This window comes from Cyanistes caeruleus, chromosome 19 (assembly GCF_971803275.1).
Source record: "Cyanistes caeruleus chromosome 19, bCyaCae1.hap1.1, whole genome shotgun sequence".
NCBI classification, from domain to species: Eukaryota; Metazoa; Chordata; class Aves; order Passeriformes; family Paridae; genus Cyanistes; species Cyanistes caeruleus.
The window spans coordinates 11,732,674-11,747,460 of NC_141719.1; the positions used below are offsets into that span (position 1 = coordinate 11,732,674).

At 50.8% G+C, this 14,787-nt stretch overlaps 1 long non-coding RNA gene across 1 annotated transcript; it reads left to right on the forward strand.

Annotated features, from left to right (window-relative positions):
- The first annotated feature begins 888 nt into the window (after nucleotides 1-888).
- LOC147649856 (uncharacterized) lies at nucleotides 889-14,231 on the forward strand. The gene is made up of 16 exons (XR_015277919.1): nucleotides 889-1,042; nucleotides 2,854-3,109; nucleotides 4,437-4,521; nucleotides 5,264-6,389; nucleotides 6,468-6,511; nucleotides 6,606-6,772; nucleotides 6,856-6,935; nucleotides 7,006-8,077; nucleotides 8,156-8,199; nucleotides 8,294-8,460; nucleotides 8,544-8,623; nucleotides 8,696-9,798; nucleotides 9,877-9,920; nucleotides 10,012-10,056; nucleotides 11,283-11,326; nucleotides 12,560-14,231. It is a non-coding gene; the product is annotated as an uncharacterized LOC147649856 (long non-coding RNA).
- Nucleotides 14,232-14,787: the final 556 nt, after the last annotated feature.

Consider the following 14,787-nt stretch of genomic DNA (forward strand, 5'->3'; position numbering starts at 1 on the left):
CGCAGCAGATACAGACGGGATCTGTGCCGGTGTTAGCAGTGGGGCAGACAGGCGGGGGCCGTGTTCCGCCGTCGGACGGCTTCGGTGGTGGACGCGGGGGCGTGAAGGCGCATGGCGGGGACTCGACAGTGGCTGGGCTGGGCGGTGGCAGAGGCAACCCGGGTGTCAGCAGTTGTAGAGCCGGGGTCCCGTGCCTGTTCTCTTTCTCCCCCTCCGCAGTTTGAGAGGCTGGCACAGGGGGGTGGCACGGGGGGCCCGGGGGCGGCGGCGGCAGGAGCATCGGCGATAGAAGCGGCGACTGCGCATGCGTGGATGACGTCAGCGCCGCAGGGCTGCATGGGGGAGTGGTGGGCGGCAGCGCGAATTTCGGATCGGCGCGCGCCGCACCGCACAGAACGGTGTCGCTGGACGGCGGCGGGGCCGGGGCCCGCGGCCCCACGGACGCCGGGAAGGCGGAGCCCTCGGGGCACCAAGGCAGCGCGGGCAGCACGGAGGGGGTGTAGGGGAGCTGAGCTGCAGGAACCGCGATGCCGAGGGCGGGCGGGGTGGCGCAGCCGGGAACCACGGTGTCGGCGGGGGAAGGCGGGACCGCGGGTATCGCGCCGCCGGGGATCGGCGGAGCCGCAGCGGTGGCAGGGCCCATAGCCGCGGGGACGGTGGAACGGGGCGGGACCGCAACATCGGGGGAAGCTGGGACGGCAGGAGGGGGGCAAAAGCGGGGGGGCGGTGGGACGGGGAAGGCGGGGAGAGGGGTGAGAACGGAGCGTGCCGGAACTGGGGTAGGGGGAACGGGGGCACACAGGTCCGAGCGGGCAGGAAGGGAGGGTGGCCGGCGGGGAGAGAGGGTACGGGGGCCGCGTGGTCGGGGGGAGGAGTAGGAGAGACGGAGGTCACGGGGTACGGGGGGCTGGTCGCGCCTTGTGTATTCGCAGCACACATTTCTACCAGTGCTCTGCAGGCTGGGAGGAGTTTAGCGGCTGCCATATCTCGGCGGGAAATGTTATTGAAAAGCTTATTACCAACTGTGTCCCAGAAATCTCTGGTAAAAAAATCTGAGTGTTTTGCGTTTGGGAAATTAACTAGAGTCCAGGTTAGGAGGGTTTTTAGTTCTCGTTTAGGCAAATTACTTTGGCTGGCTTTCAGTAAGAATTTTAGTTGCTTATACAGCTTTTTGTCTGGGGTTGAACAGTTCTGACCCATGATAGACTGGTTTGTGACTCACCTCTTATTTAAATGATGTTGGCTCGTCTCTCAGAGCTCGGGCGATGGGTGCTAGCCAGGCACCTCCCGTCCGTTCTCGGGTGTCACTTAGTAATACTCGCAGATAATCACGCTGCCGAGTCGTCTAAAAGCTACGTTTGGACACTGCAGCGGAAAAACTTTTAGAGAGATCAGGGTGCAGATGCTGTGGCAGCGTTTTCCCCTCGCTCGACCACGTAGAGGCTTTCCCCGCCCAGCCCAGGTGGGACGTCGCCTTGCAACGCCCCCCTGAGCTCCACGGGGGCTCCACGGAAACCAGGGGTTCAGACGCTGCTTGGCAAGCTTCACCTCGAATAAACCACGCAGGGGGGGGTGTCCCGTGTAGCACAGAAGAGATGTGGCTTCGCCACACTTCTCAGTGCCACAGGGCCCTGCGGAAACCTATGGGCTTCCCTGTATTAACATACAGTGTTGCATTTTATACTCTACAGAGCTTTACAAGTTCTTTCCTTGCTTCTTTACTTTTGGACTCTTCTTATCAGCAGAAGGACATTGTTTTATCAACAGGGATTCTCCTCTAGCTGGCTAGGCTATTGTTCTTTGGTTAACCAGTACTCAGTATCCTATAACTCAAAGCAGGCTTTCATTTCTACTTTGATTCTAGCCTTCATATTTTCACAATCTAGTGCCAAACAATCACATTCATAAGGTTTCCCTGTTTCACCTTCCCCAACAGTGCATGCCCAAAGGCTGTCCTGGGAAGTCTGTGAGCATGTCTGGCTCTGCTCTCCCTGGGAAAGACACAGCTGCTGCTGCTGGCCCTGCCCTTGATACGCCACCAGCTTCACCACATTGGACTTTCCCCACAGAGTGAAAATAATGAAAACCAGAGCCACGTCATTTTGTTGTAATAAGGCATTTTCTGCAATCCTTCACAGCCTGCCCTTCACTGCCACAGGGACTAGCTCTCGGTGGTGCCTTTAAGCCTGGCAGTAGGTTTGGTTTTTGGGAACTGCTACATGTGTTTGCTTCCCGGGGTGGGGAGGGCTCATTGGAGGTTTTCTCCCAAATTTGCCCTAAACCATGACAGGGGACCTGACTACATGGGGCTGGGTGTTCATCCCACTCGTGTGCTGCAGCTATGGCAACATTGCCTTCCCAACCTCGTTCCCTAAATTAGCTGCTATTTAGGCTTTGTTTATAGCTCTGCTTAAGAAACAGAGTGTTGCATGTAAAGGTTCTTATTTATTATTTGGCAGATGGGGATCTGTTAAATTCCAGTTGGAAATGAGTTGTGGGAAGATCAGGCTCTTTGCAGAAACTTCCTTCTAAAACAATGGAACAGGACCAGGGACACGGAACTCACGCACCTATGGCACTGCCCTGGGAATGAGGGACAGCAATTAACAAAATTAACTTCACAGAATCATAAAATGGTTTGGATTGGAAGGGCCCTTAAAGCTCATTACCTCAGCCCTGCCGTGGGCAGGGACTCCTTTCCCAGGCCAGGTTGCTCAGCACCATACAGGATTCTGTGCCACAGCTCCCAGGTCCTGTTGTGCCACTCATGCCCATGATGGTCTCCTGCTTTATGTATGCAGCAAATCTTGTAAGATTTCCTGTCTTTTTTCTCTTCCTTCTCTCCATGCACAGTCCATGAACAGCCACCTCTCTGCCTGCTGCTCCGTATGGAATTTTTACAGGTGCAATGTACATTTTGACAAGGATTGTGAAGGCCCGAGGGCAACAGAGATATTAATTGCACACTGAATATTCCACTCATTACTAGGACAAAGCTTCCCATTAAATAATTCACAAGTGGAAGACATGCTGAGGAAACTACCTCTCCAGAATAGTGTCCAGGCTCCCATGAGCTGAAGGAGAGTTGCAAACAAGCAACAGGCAAACGGTTTGACATAGTTTTATTTTCTCCCAGTACCACTATGATCTATAAGCCATAACAGGCAGATCTTTCCAAAGAAGCTATAAGAACTCGTTAATATTCATGCTTTTAAATAACGAGGCAGCAACGGCTCAGCAGCGATTATACCCAGTAAATTTTGATGCACTCAGCTCACATCCCTAGAGGCTCCAGCTCTGTCAGCTGGGATGCTAGGTGAAGGACAAGATGCTCTGCTCCTCTCGTCTTGCTCTGGCTTGTCTCCCACCAATCCAGCCGCTGCTGTTTTCCATCAGTCTGCATCTCTCAGCTAGTGGCTGTGCTCTAGGTAAAACCCCACTGCTGTGTTTACCCATGTAAGCCAATCCTCGAAATCTGGCACCAGGCAGCATTCAACATGAACCTGCAGTTAATTACACCTTCTTGCTAAAATAATTGAGTAGCCTACATTCTGATTGCAGTAATTGCATCCTAATGAACTTACGTGTCAGCTTGTTGCACACAACTTTGGTGCTCCATAATATATATAAACATATAAAAATATATATAAATACCAAGTTAAGTTCATAGTTCAATCTCAAGGCACCTGAGGCACAAGGAGTCCAGAACCAACCTCCTGAATGGAGAAGGCTGGACTTGATGTTCTTGGAGGTCTTTTCCAAATTTAATGATTCTATGATTCTATTCTATAGTCACTCCAGGAGCTCAGCTGGGGGACGGCTCTGTTCCAGACCTTGTCAGGTCCCGAGGGTGCTCAGCACCATCCCGGGGGTGCTGGATGAATGCCAAGGGTGCTCAGCACCATCCCGAGAGTGCTGAGCACCATCCCGAGGGTGCAGGATTAGTCCCGAGGTTGCTCAGCACCATCCCGAGGTACCTCTTCTACCTCACCACTCCCTCTTCAGAGCCCCAAAAAAGGGATGGGTTATCAGGAAAAAAGGGGTTTAAGCTGAGGGAAAAAGCTTCCTTTTCCACAATTGCCTGTGTTCAAATTGAAGAGGAATCCACTTTCCCTGCAATTTTAATAGTCTCAATGGGAGGTAACTGTGCTTTTTCTGTGCTGTTAGAGGTATCAACTGACAGAGACTGTCCATTTTCTATTTTTTCCCACTTTAAGTGGAACGGGAAAGCATGGATGATGCTTCCTTATGGATCTGAATTAAGGGGAAAATGCCCCCTTTTCCATCACCAGAGAGATTTAAAGTGAGGAAAACTACTTTTTTCCCCAATATCTGAGGGGTTTAAATTAAAGGGGAGAAGCCATTTATTTACCACTGTATTTGTTTAAATGGAGTTAGCTGTCCCGTTTGCTCATTTTAAGCGTTGCCTTTTCCAGCATTTCAAGGGTTTAAAGCTGCATTTCAGGGCACTTCTACCCACACCCTGGCACCAAATATCTCCAATGGGAGCGAGGCCAGCAGGTATGTAATGGTAATGCCACCTGGGAGTCCATTCTTTTTCTTATTTTCATTTAGAATGTAGACAGCCCTGATTAAAGGTCCCTATGAGACACCATTCAAATCAATACTATTCTTCTCCACCCTAATTAATCACAGGTGGAGTGCTACTTAGTAATCACTGAAAAATAATTATGGAAGTCCATAAATTATCCGACTTAGCTGGCAACACTGCTGAAACACAAAGTTTTTCTTCTTACCTTTTTTTTGTTCCTTTGCTCCATTGTCCTGAGTAATTGGAGCAGAAAAGAAAACATTGTTTTTTCGCAAAGAGTTTTCTTCTACGCAGAGCTCCTTACCTCAAATTTAACTCAGAGGAGCCAAACAGCTACGGTCCCTCTGAGGGCCTTTATACCCGCTGGGATTTGCCGCCTCCCCTTTCCCAGGCATCGTGGGAAAAAGAGGCGGGCCCAATTAGGGGTATATTAACCCCAGGCTGCGCTAAGGGGCATTATTCCTTCCAGGGGAATCAGCAGGGGTAAAGAGCTCCTCTCTCATTTCAGTGAAGAGGCTCTTTCAATTTGCTTCAGCCTGTTAAGAGCAGGCATCTTTTTGGGCATTTGAAGCAGCAGAAGTTTTGAAAACACCTTGAAGAAAACAATATTGAATACAGGGAGTATTTAAGTTCATGGTTTTGTGTTGGGGGTTCAGGGGCAATAAGATGCTTTTATAATGACTCTTCTTCTTGGCTTTTTTTTTTTTTTAGGAGAATTTCCAGAAGTTCTAGGTCACATCAAGTGCGATACTTCAGATTCTCTCAGCAGATTCATCGTAACACAAAAGGGAACCGCCCCCGCAGCAGCTTTCCTTAGCAGCGGATCGTCCCCTCGCACAGATTCACTTCAGAGAGATAAGACGAGGGCTGTGGTCACAGAGGGGATAAAAACAGGGCGGTGGGGTAGGATTCACACCGGTTAGGGGTTTTGAATCAGCTATGCGGGGGGGAAGTTTTGAGAAATGGCCTCTGGGGCCACAGTGCGGGAAAGGCTCACTTTAGCTAACAATGCTGAGGCGGGCAGGGCAGAGCAGTCCCAGGGTGTGTTGTCACTTGTCTCTTGTGCTTTCTGTATCTTCTGTACATCTCGTGTAACATATCTCTTGTCTTAGCCCTCCCAGGAGCTTATAAGAAACCCCAGCTCCTTCCGTTCATCTCACATCTTTGCGTTCCTCGGCCCGGCAACGGCGAAGCTTCGATGCGGGAGGTCAGACAGGCGTCAGAATCGCATCTGTCTTTAGAAGCGTGTGATCGGATGTTTTTTTAGGTCTCGTTCTCAGCTGTGTCAACAGCTATATACAGCAGTGTTTCTTTACAGTGGATAAGGACTTGTGCCGATTCAAAGGCAGGCAGAGGCTTCCAGCCACAGGATTCTCAGGCATCCGTCTCTGCGGTTCTTGGAAAATAGTTGTTCCATTAGCATCTTTTCCCTCCAGGGTCATCTGATCCCGGCAGGCTCGCCTCGGGTCCCTCCTCGGTCATCTCGTTCAGCATTCTCTCGGTCCTCGTGAGGACTTCCTTGTCTCAGAGAGTTTTCTCTCCCTGTCACGTCCCCTTGTCTCACGGGTGCCTGGGGGTATTTGGTCCGGAGCTGCTCTGCCCTGGCGTCCAGCCTGGTTGTAGGTGTTTAAGGACAAGTCCCGGGCACTTGTAATTGGAGATTTGTAATACGGGCTGTAGTTGGAGTCTAGCTGGTATTCTTATGTTGGCAGCAGGTGTCTGGAGCTGTGAAGTTACCCTGCAGCACTTTGACTTTTTTCCTAACTTTCTTTCAGATTCAGACAGATTGACCTCCTGGCAGAACACCTGTCCTAGATGAGGGGGTCCCCCTGAGAAGGTTGGTCACGGTTTTACTTTGCAGCGGGGCTGGAACCGGTCACTGTGTTACAGCTCTGCTCTTTGTATTTATTTCTAGGAAGTAAAGCTGGAAAGCAGCGGGGAAGGCGAAGCAGGTGGGAGGTGAGCCTCGGTTGGTGGAGAGCAGCCGTTGTTCTTGCTGGGGTCGCAGTTTCTGGTGCAACTCCAAGCATCCCTGCTTGTTGGTGTGTTTTAGGCTGCCTCCTGATGCTGTGCTGTGGCCCCCTCACTGACCTGCCAAGAGACCCGGTTTGCTTCTCTGGTGAGCCCCAGCAAATATTACCGGAGTCCGTGACGAAGCCTCGACCTCGTCCACGTGTCGGTGCGGTCCTGGTACCCTTTAGGCGTGGCCGAGGAGTCGCGGCAAGTCGGGGGCTTTGGAAGGAGCGGCGAGGGCGCGCTCAACTTTCAGCGATGCTACATCGCCTGCTCTCCGTTTATCCTAGGCGTACTCTGCGACGACGGCATCCGCCTCGGAGCGTGGCCGAAGCGTGTGGCCGGAGGACCCGGGAGTTCCTAAGTGATGGTGAGTAGGAGTCTCTTAGGTGAATATGCCTCTAAGATTGTGCACTTATATTTGGTTTTCTTTATCATAGGTGATGATACTTGTCTGAGACAACAGCCCGGTGAGAGAAGAACTTCCCAGACAGCGAGGTGGCTTTGTTTGGCTCCCGACCGGCCTCTCGCCGTGACTCACATCTTCAGCCCTCTGAGAGATAAGTGGAGCCCACAGAGGGGATCAAAGCAGGGCGGTGGGTCAGGACTGAGATCGGTTTGGGTTTTTGAGTGAGCTTTGGGGATGGGGAGGTTCTGGAAATGACCCCATAGGCCCCAATGAGGGAAAGCCTCACTTTGGCTAACAATGCTGAGGCAGGCAGGGCAGAGCAGTCCCAGGGTGTGTTGTCACTTGTCTCTCGTGCCTTCTGTGTCTTCTGTGCATCTCATGTAATGTGTCTCTTGCCTTAGTCCTCCCAGGGGCATATGAGAAACCCCGGGGTCCTTCCGTTCATCTCCCATCTTTGCGTTCCTCGGCCCGGCGCCGGCGAAGCTTCGATTCGGGAGGTCAGACACGTGTCAGAATCGCATCCGTCTTCAGAAGCACGTGATCTTTTTAGGTCTCGTTCTCAGCTGTGTCGACAGCTATGTGCAGCAATGTTTCTTTACAGTGGATAAGGACTTGTGCCGATTCAAAGGCAGGCAGAGGCTTCCAGCCACAGGATTCTCGGGCATCCGTCTTTGCGGTTCATGGAAAAAGTTTTTCCGTTAGCATCTTTTTCCTCCGGGGTCACCGGAGCTCGGCAGGCTCGCCTCGGGTCCCTCCTCAGTCATCTCGTTCAGCATTCTCTCGGTCCTCGTGAGGACTTTCTCTCCCTGTCATGTCCCCTCGTGTCACGGGTGTCTGGGGGTATTTGGTCCGGAGCTGCTCTGCCCTGGCGCCCAGCCCGGTTGTAGGTGTTTAAGGACAAGTCCCGGGCACTTGTAATTGGAGATTTGTAATACGGGCTGTAGTTGGAGTCTAGCTGGTATTCTTATGTTGGCAGCAGGTGTCTGGAGCTGTGAAGTTACCCTGCAGCACTTTGACTTTTTTCCTAACTTTCTTTCAGATTCAGACAGATTGACCTCATGGCAGAGTACTGCATCCCAGATGATGGGGGTCCCCCTGAGAAGGTCGGTCACGGTTTTACTTTGCAGTGGGGCTGGAACCGGTCACTGTGTTACAGCTCTGCTCTTTGTATTTATTTCTAGGAAGTAAAGCCGGATAGCAGCGGGGAAGGCGAAGCAGGTGGAAGGTGAGCCTCGGTTGGTGGAGAGCAGCCGTTGTTCTTGCTGGGGTCGCAGTTTCTGGTGCAACTCCAAGCATCCCTGCTTGTTGGTGTGTTTTAGGCTGCCTCCTGATGCTGTGCTGTGGCCCCCTCACTGACCTGCCAAGAGACCCTGTTTGCTTCTCTGGTGAGCCCCAGCAAATATTACCGGAGTCCGTGACGAAGCCTCGACCTCGTCCACGTGTCGGTGCGGTCCTGGTATCCTTTAGGCGTGGCCGAGGAGTCGCGGCAAGTCGGGGGCTTTGGAAGGAGCGGCGAGGGCGCGCTCAACTTTCAGCGACGCTACATCGCCTGCTCTCCATTTATCCTAGGCGTACCCTGCGACGACGGCATCCGCCTAGGAGCGTGGCCGAAGCGTGCGGCCGGAGGACCCGGGAGTTCCTAAGAGCTGGTGAGTAGGAGTTGGGTTTTGGTGAATATGCCTCTAAGATTGTGCACTTATATTTGGTTTTCTTTATCATAGGTGATGATACTTGTCTGAGACAACAGCCCGGTGAGAGAAGAACTTCCCAGACAGCGAGGTGGCTTTGTTTGGCTCCTGACCGGCCTCTCGCCGTGACTCACTTCTTCAGCCCTCTGAGAGATAAGTGGAGCCCACAGAGGGGATCAAAGCAGGGCGGTGGGTCAGGACTGAGATCGGTTTGGGTTTTTGAGTGAGCTTTGGGGATGGGGAGGTTCTGGAAATGACCCCATAGGCCCCAGTGAGGGAAAGCTTTGCTTTGGTTTGCAATGCTGAGGCAGGCAGGGCAGAGCAGTCCCAGGGTGTGTTGTCACTTGTCTCTCGTGCCTTCTGTGTCTTCTGTGCATCTTGTGTAACATCTCTATTGCCTTAGTCCTCCCAGGGGCTTATGAGAAACCCCGGGGTCCTTCTGTTCATCTCCCATTTTTGCGTTCCTCGGCCCGGCGCCGGCGAAGCTTCGATGCGGGAGGTCGGACAGGCGTCAGAATTGCATCTGTCTTTAGAAGCATGTGATCGGATGTTTTCTTAGGTCTCGTTCTCAGCTGTGTCAACAGCTATATGCAGCAGTGTTTCTTTACAGTGGATAAGGACTTGTGCCGATTCAAAGGCAGGCAGAGGCTTCTAGCCACAGGATTCTCGGGCATCCGTCTTTGCGGTTCTTGGAAAATAGTTGTTCCATTAGCATCTTTTTCCTCCGGGGTCACCGGAGCTCGGCAGGCTCGCCTCGGGTCCCTCCTCGGTCATCTCGTTCAGCATTCTCTCGGTCCTCATGAGGACTTTCTTGTCTCAGAGAGTTTTCTCTCCTTGTCATGTCCCCTTGTCTCACGTGTCATGGGTATCTGGTGGTATTTGGTCCGGAGCTGCTCTGCCCTGGCGCCCAGCCCGGTTGTAGGTGTTTAAGGACAAGTCCCGGGCACTTGTAATTGGAGATTTGTAATACGGGCTGTAGTTGGAGTCTAGCTGGTATTCTTATGTTGGCAGCAGGTGTCTGGAGCTGTGAAGTTACCCTGCAGCACTTTGACTTTTTTCCTATATTTCTTTCAGATGCAGATAGATTGACCTCCTGGCAGAACACCTGTCCCAGATGAGGGGGTCCCCCTGAGAAGGTCGGTCACGGTTTTACTTTGCAGCGGGGCTGGAACTGGTCACTGTGTTACAGCTCTGCTCTTTGTCTTTATTTCTAGGAAGTAAAGCCGGATAGCAGCGGGGAAGGCGAAGCAGGTGGAAGGTGAGCCTCGGTTGGTGGAGAGCAGCCGTTGTTCTTGCTGGGGTCTCAGTTTCTGCTATAACTTTAATCCCTTGGGTTTTTTTTATTTTAGGTGGTCTACTTGCAAGATATCCCAGCCCAGGATGCTGGAGGACAGGTGGGTGCAAGCTCTGTGTGTGTTTTGGTGTTTAAGTCCCTGGTTTGCTGCTAATCTTTAGTTCTTGAAGGTAGAATGAAAGAACCACATCACAAATCCCACCTTGTGGATCCTGACACACATTGGTGTCACGGACAGGATTCTGAGAGACAGAAGGGGTTGCAGGTTTATCGTGCAGTCAGTATCAGGGGAAAGACGGTTCGCCTCAGCCGCCCCTAGCCTGCCACGTCCGTGAGCAGTGTCTAGAAAGCAAGGGAGGTGACTCGAATTTGTTAAAAACAGCACATGCCTCAGGGCAAAGCACCCCTCACTCGTTTGAGGGCTCTGTCTTCAGAACTTTACAGGGGATCTTTGAGTATGATAAGTGGGACTGAGTGGTTTTTCTGTTTAAAGTCCCTGGTTTGCTGCTAATCTCTAGTTCTCTAAGACAGAAGGAAAGAACCACATCACAAATCCCACCTTGTGGATCCTGACACGAATCAGTGTCACGGACAGGATTCTGAGAGACAGAAGGGGTTGCAGGTTTATCGTGCAGTCATTATCAGGGGAAAGACGTTTCGCCTCAGCCGCCCCTAGCCTGCCACGCTGGTGAGCAGTGTCTAGAAAGCAAGGGAGGTGACTCGAATTTGTTAAAAACAGCACATGCCTCAGGGCAAAGCACCCCACACTCGTTTGAGGGCTCTGTCTTCAGAACTTTACAGGGGATCTTTGAGTATGATAAGTGGGACTGAGAGGTTTTTCTGTTTAAAGTCCCTGGTTTGCTGCTAATCTTTAGTTCTCTAAGATAGAAGGAAAGAACCACATCACAAATCCCACCTTGTGGATCCTGACACGAATCGGTGTCACGGACAGGATTCTGAGAGACAGAAGGGGTTGCAGGTTTATCGTGCAGTCATTATCAGGGGAAAGACGTTTCGCCTCAGCCGCCCCTAGCCTGCCACGCTGGTGAGCAGTGTCTAGAAAGCAAGGGAGGTGACTCGAATTTGTTAAAAACAGCACATGCCTCAGGGCAAAGCACCCCACACTCGTTTGAGGGCTCTGTCTTCAGAACTTTACAGGGGATCTTTGAGTACGAGAGGTGGGACTGAGTGGTTTTTCTTCTGTTTCAGTCCCTGGTTGGCTGACAAGCTTTTGTAGTCCAAGATGGAATAAAGGAACCACATTGGGAATTCCACCTTGTGCATTGTGACAGTAACTCAGTGCTTTCTTCTTTTCTGTCTTTGCAGGAGTTGGTGTTGCCCCGAGCACGGCAAGGAGCAGAGATGAGCAGGTGAGTTGGCATTTTGAAGTTAAGTTAGAGGACAGGGCTGTAGTGGGATGGGCCCCTCTGAAGCCAAGGGAGAGGGTTTCTTTGCAAGCTCGCCAGAGCTTTTGCCGGGCAGGGCAGTTCCAATCCATCTTCTCGTTGTCTCGTGTTTCATGTCATCGGCCATCTCAGCCTCTCGACGTCATTGTGGATTTTTTCGTCTGAGGAACCGGCCTTCGCATCCACAGCTATCGCCGCGTTCACCCGGCAGACATCGCCTGCGACTGCCTTGTACCGTGCCTGCCTCTGTAAAACTAACTGCATTGTGCCTGCCTCTGTAAAACTAACTGCATTGTGCCTGCCTCTGTAACTTAACTTAACTGCATTGTGCCTGCCTCTGTAACTTAACTTAACTGCATTGTGCCTGCCTCTGTAACTTAACTTAACTGCACTGTGCCTGCCTCTGTAACTTAACTTAACTGCACTGTGCCTGCCTCTGTAACTTAACTGCATTGTGCCTGCCTCTGTAACTTAACTTAACTGCATTGTGCCTGCCTCTGTAACTTAACTTAACTGCATTGTGCCTGCCTCTGTAACTTAACTTAACTGCATTGTGCCTGCCTCTGTAACTTAACTTAACTGCATTGCGCCTGCCTCTGTAACTTAACTTAACTGCATTGCGCCTGCCTCTGTAACTTAACTTAACTGCACTGTGCCTGCCTCTGTAACTTAACTTAACTGCACTGTGCCTGCCTCTGTAACTTTACTTAACTTTAACTGCACTGTGCCTGCCTCTGTAACTTTACTTAACTTTAACTGCACTGTGCCTGCCTCTGTAACTTTACTTAACTTTAACTGCACTGTGCCTGCCTCTGTAACTTTACTTAACTTTAACTGCACTGTGCCTGCCTCTGTAACTTTACTTAACTTTAACTGCACTGTGCCTGCCTCTGTAACTTTACTTAACTTTAACTGCACTGTGCCTGCCTCTGTAACTTTACTTAACTTTAACTGCACTGTGCCTGCCTCTGTAACTTTACTTAACTTTAACTGCACTGTGCCTGCCTCTGTAACTTAACTGCATTGGTTTGGAGCTGCCCTGTCCTGGCACATAGTTAGAGTTAGGTGGAACAATTATAAAAGGTTACAGTTCCTCTTTTCTATGAGGTTTTTGTGTAAAAAATGTGTGGGCCTAGAGGGTGGCTGAGTCATAGCTACCATAGAATCCCTCATTGACCACCTTGTGTTGTTTTGCAGGTCGCTGATGCCTATTTTCTGAGGATCTACCATTTGATGTTGAGAAGCAGCAGTGAGAAGATATCTCAGGGCATTTTGTTCAGCAGAGTGTTTCAAATAAGGGTTGCAGTCACTGTGCGAGTTAGTCTCCTGCTGCGTGTCAGAGTGTGTCTGTCTGTGAGAGTCGGTGGGTCAGGGTCTGCTTGTGTGCATGTGTGTCGAGTGGTTCTAACCTGGTATGTATGGCTTTTGCTTTTCAGGACTTGCAATTCACTTTTAAATTTAGAATAAAAAATCCCCAGCTGGGGGGGGTTTTTTTTTTTCCCTCCCAGCTGGGGTTTTTTTTCCTCGGTCCCGGCCGGTCTGCGAGGCGACAGTCATCGCCAAAGTTTGGGCACGGACCGGCCCCGGACCGAGGTTTTAGTCAGGCAGGCCGAATTTGAGGCCCCCCGGGAACCGAGTTCCCGTGGGGTAGGAGGGGGGTGTGTGTTTGTGTCGAGTGGTTCTAACCTGGTATGTATGGCTTTTGCTTTCCAGGACTTGCAATTCACTTTTAAATATAGAATAAAAAATCCCCAGCTGGGGGGGTTTTTTTTTTTTCCCTCCCAGCTGGGGTTTTTTTTCCTCGGTCCCGGCCGGTCTGCGAGGCGACAGTCATCGCCAAAGTTTGGGCACGGACCGGCCCCGGACCGAGGTTTTCGTCAGGCAGGCCGAATTTGAGGCCCCCCGGGAACCGAGTTCCCGTGGGGTAGGAGGGGGGTGTGTGTTTGTGTCGAGTGGTTCTAACCTGGTATGTATGGCTTTTGCTTTCCAGGACTTGCAATTCACTTTTAAATATAGAATAAAAAATCCCCAGCTGGGGGGGGTTTTTTTTTTTTCCCTCCCAGCTGGGGTTTTTTTTCCTCGGTCCCGGCCGGTCTGCGAGGCGACAGTCATCGCCAAAGTTTGGGCACGGACCGGCCCTGGACCGAGGTTTTCGTCAGGCAGGCCGAATTTGAGGCCCCCCGGGAACCGAGTTCCCGTGGGGTAGGAGGGGGGTGTGTGTTTGTGTCGAGTGGTTCTAACCTGGTATGTATGGCTTTTGCTTTCCAGGACTTGCAATTCACTTTTAAATATAGAATAAAAAATCCCCAGCTGGGGGGTTTTTTTTTTTTTTCCCTCCCAGCTGGGGTTTTTTTTCCTCGGTCCCGGCCGGTCTGCGAGGCGACAGTCATCGCCAAAGTTTGGGCACGGACCGGCCCCGGACCGAGGTTTTCGTCAGGCAGGCTGATTTTGAGGCTCCTGGGAACCACGTTCCCGAGGACCAACGACAGCAGGATTATAACGGGGCAGTGGAGAGGAGAGTGAAGGTGAGTACGTGTGCGAGCTGAAGCCGGCTTCTGTGGCGAATGAGTATTGTGTTTTCTGTGTGCTCCTTGTGGTTTGGCATAGCAGTAATAATGAAACAGCATGTATTGACCTTTCCAGAACTGTAGAAATAGTTATATTCCGTTAATATGTATTTGGCTTGTATTGTTCTGTATTTGCATTTGCTGCTGTTTTGCTGTATTACTCTGTATGTGAATTAGGGATTTTTCAGTGTGTACATGGATTGTATTGTAATGCATTTGTCTCCAGTTTCTCTGTGTTTTGCTGTAGTGTAAATAAATTCATTAAATAAAGGTGAATAAACTTTCATCCCCCTGCCCCCCTACCACCACTCCCCCCCGGCTCTTGTGTTTTTGGTGTGGTGTAGTCATTATTTTCAATCTATTTCTTGCTTTTCAATCTCTTTCTAACTTTCTCTAAGTCTCTGTCACTGTTGCTCACTCTATTTTTCTGTTTCTTTTCTCTCCAACTCTGTTTCCTTTCCCTCTAGCTCTGAGTTAGACAGAAAGCAACTGGACTCGATTCCTTTCCACCGTAACTCTGAGTTACGGTGAACAGGCATTGTCTCCGTTTCCTTTCTCTCTGCCTCTGAGTTAGACAGAAAAGAAATAGAGTTGGTTTCTCTTCACTCTCCCTTGGTTTCTTCTCACTCCATCTCTGTTTCCTTTCCCTCTAGCTTCGAGTTAGACAGAAAGCAAACGGACTTGATTCCTTTCCACTGTAACTCCGAGTTACAGTGAACAGGGATTGTCTCAGTTTCCTTTCTCTCTGCCTCTGAGTTAGATGGAAAGAAAGTAGAGTTGGTTTCTCTCCACTGTCCCTCTCTTTCTTTGCACTTTGACTCTGTTTCCCTTTTCTCTGTACCTCTGACTTAGACTTGG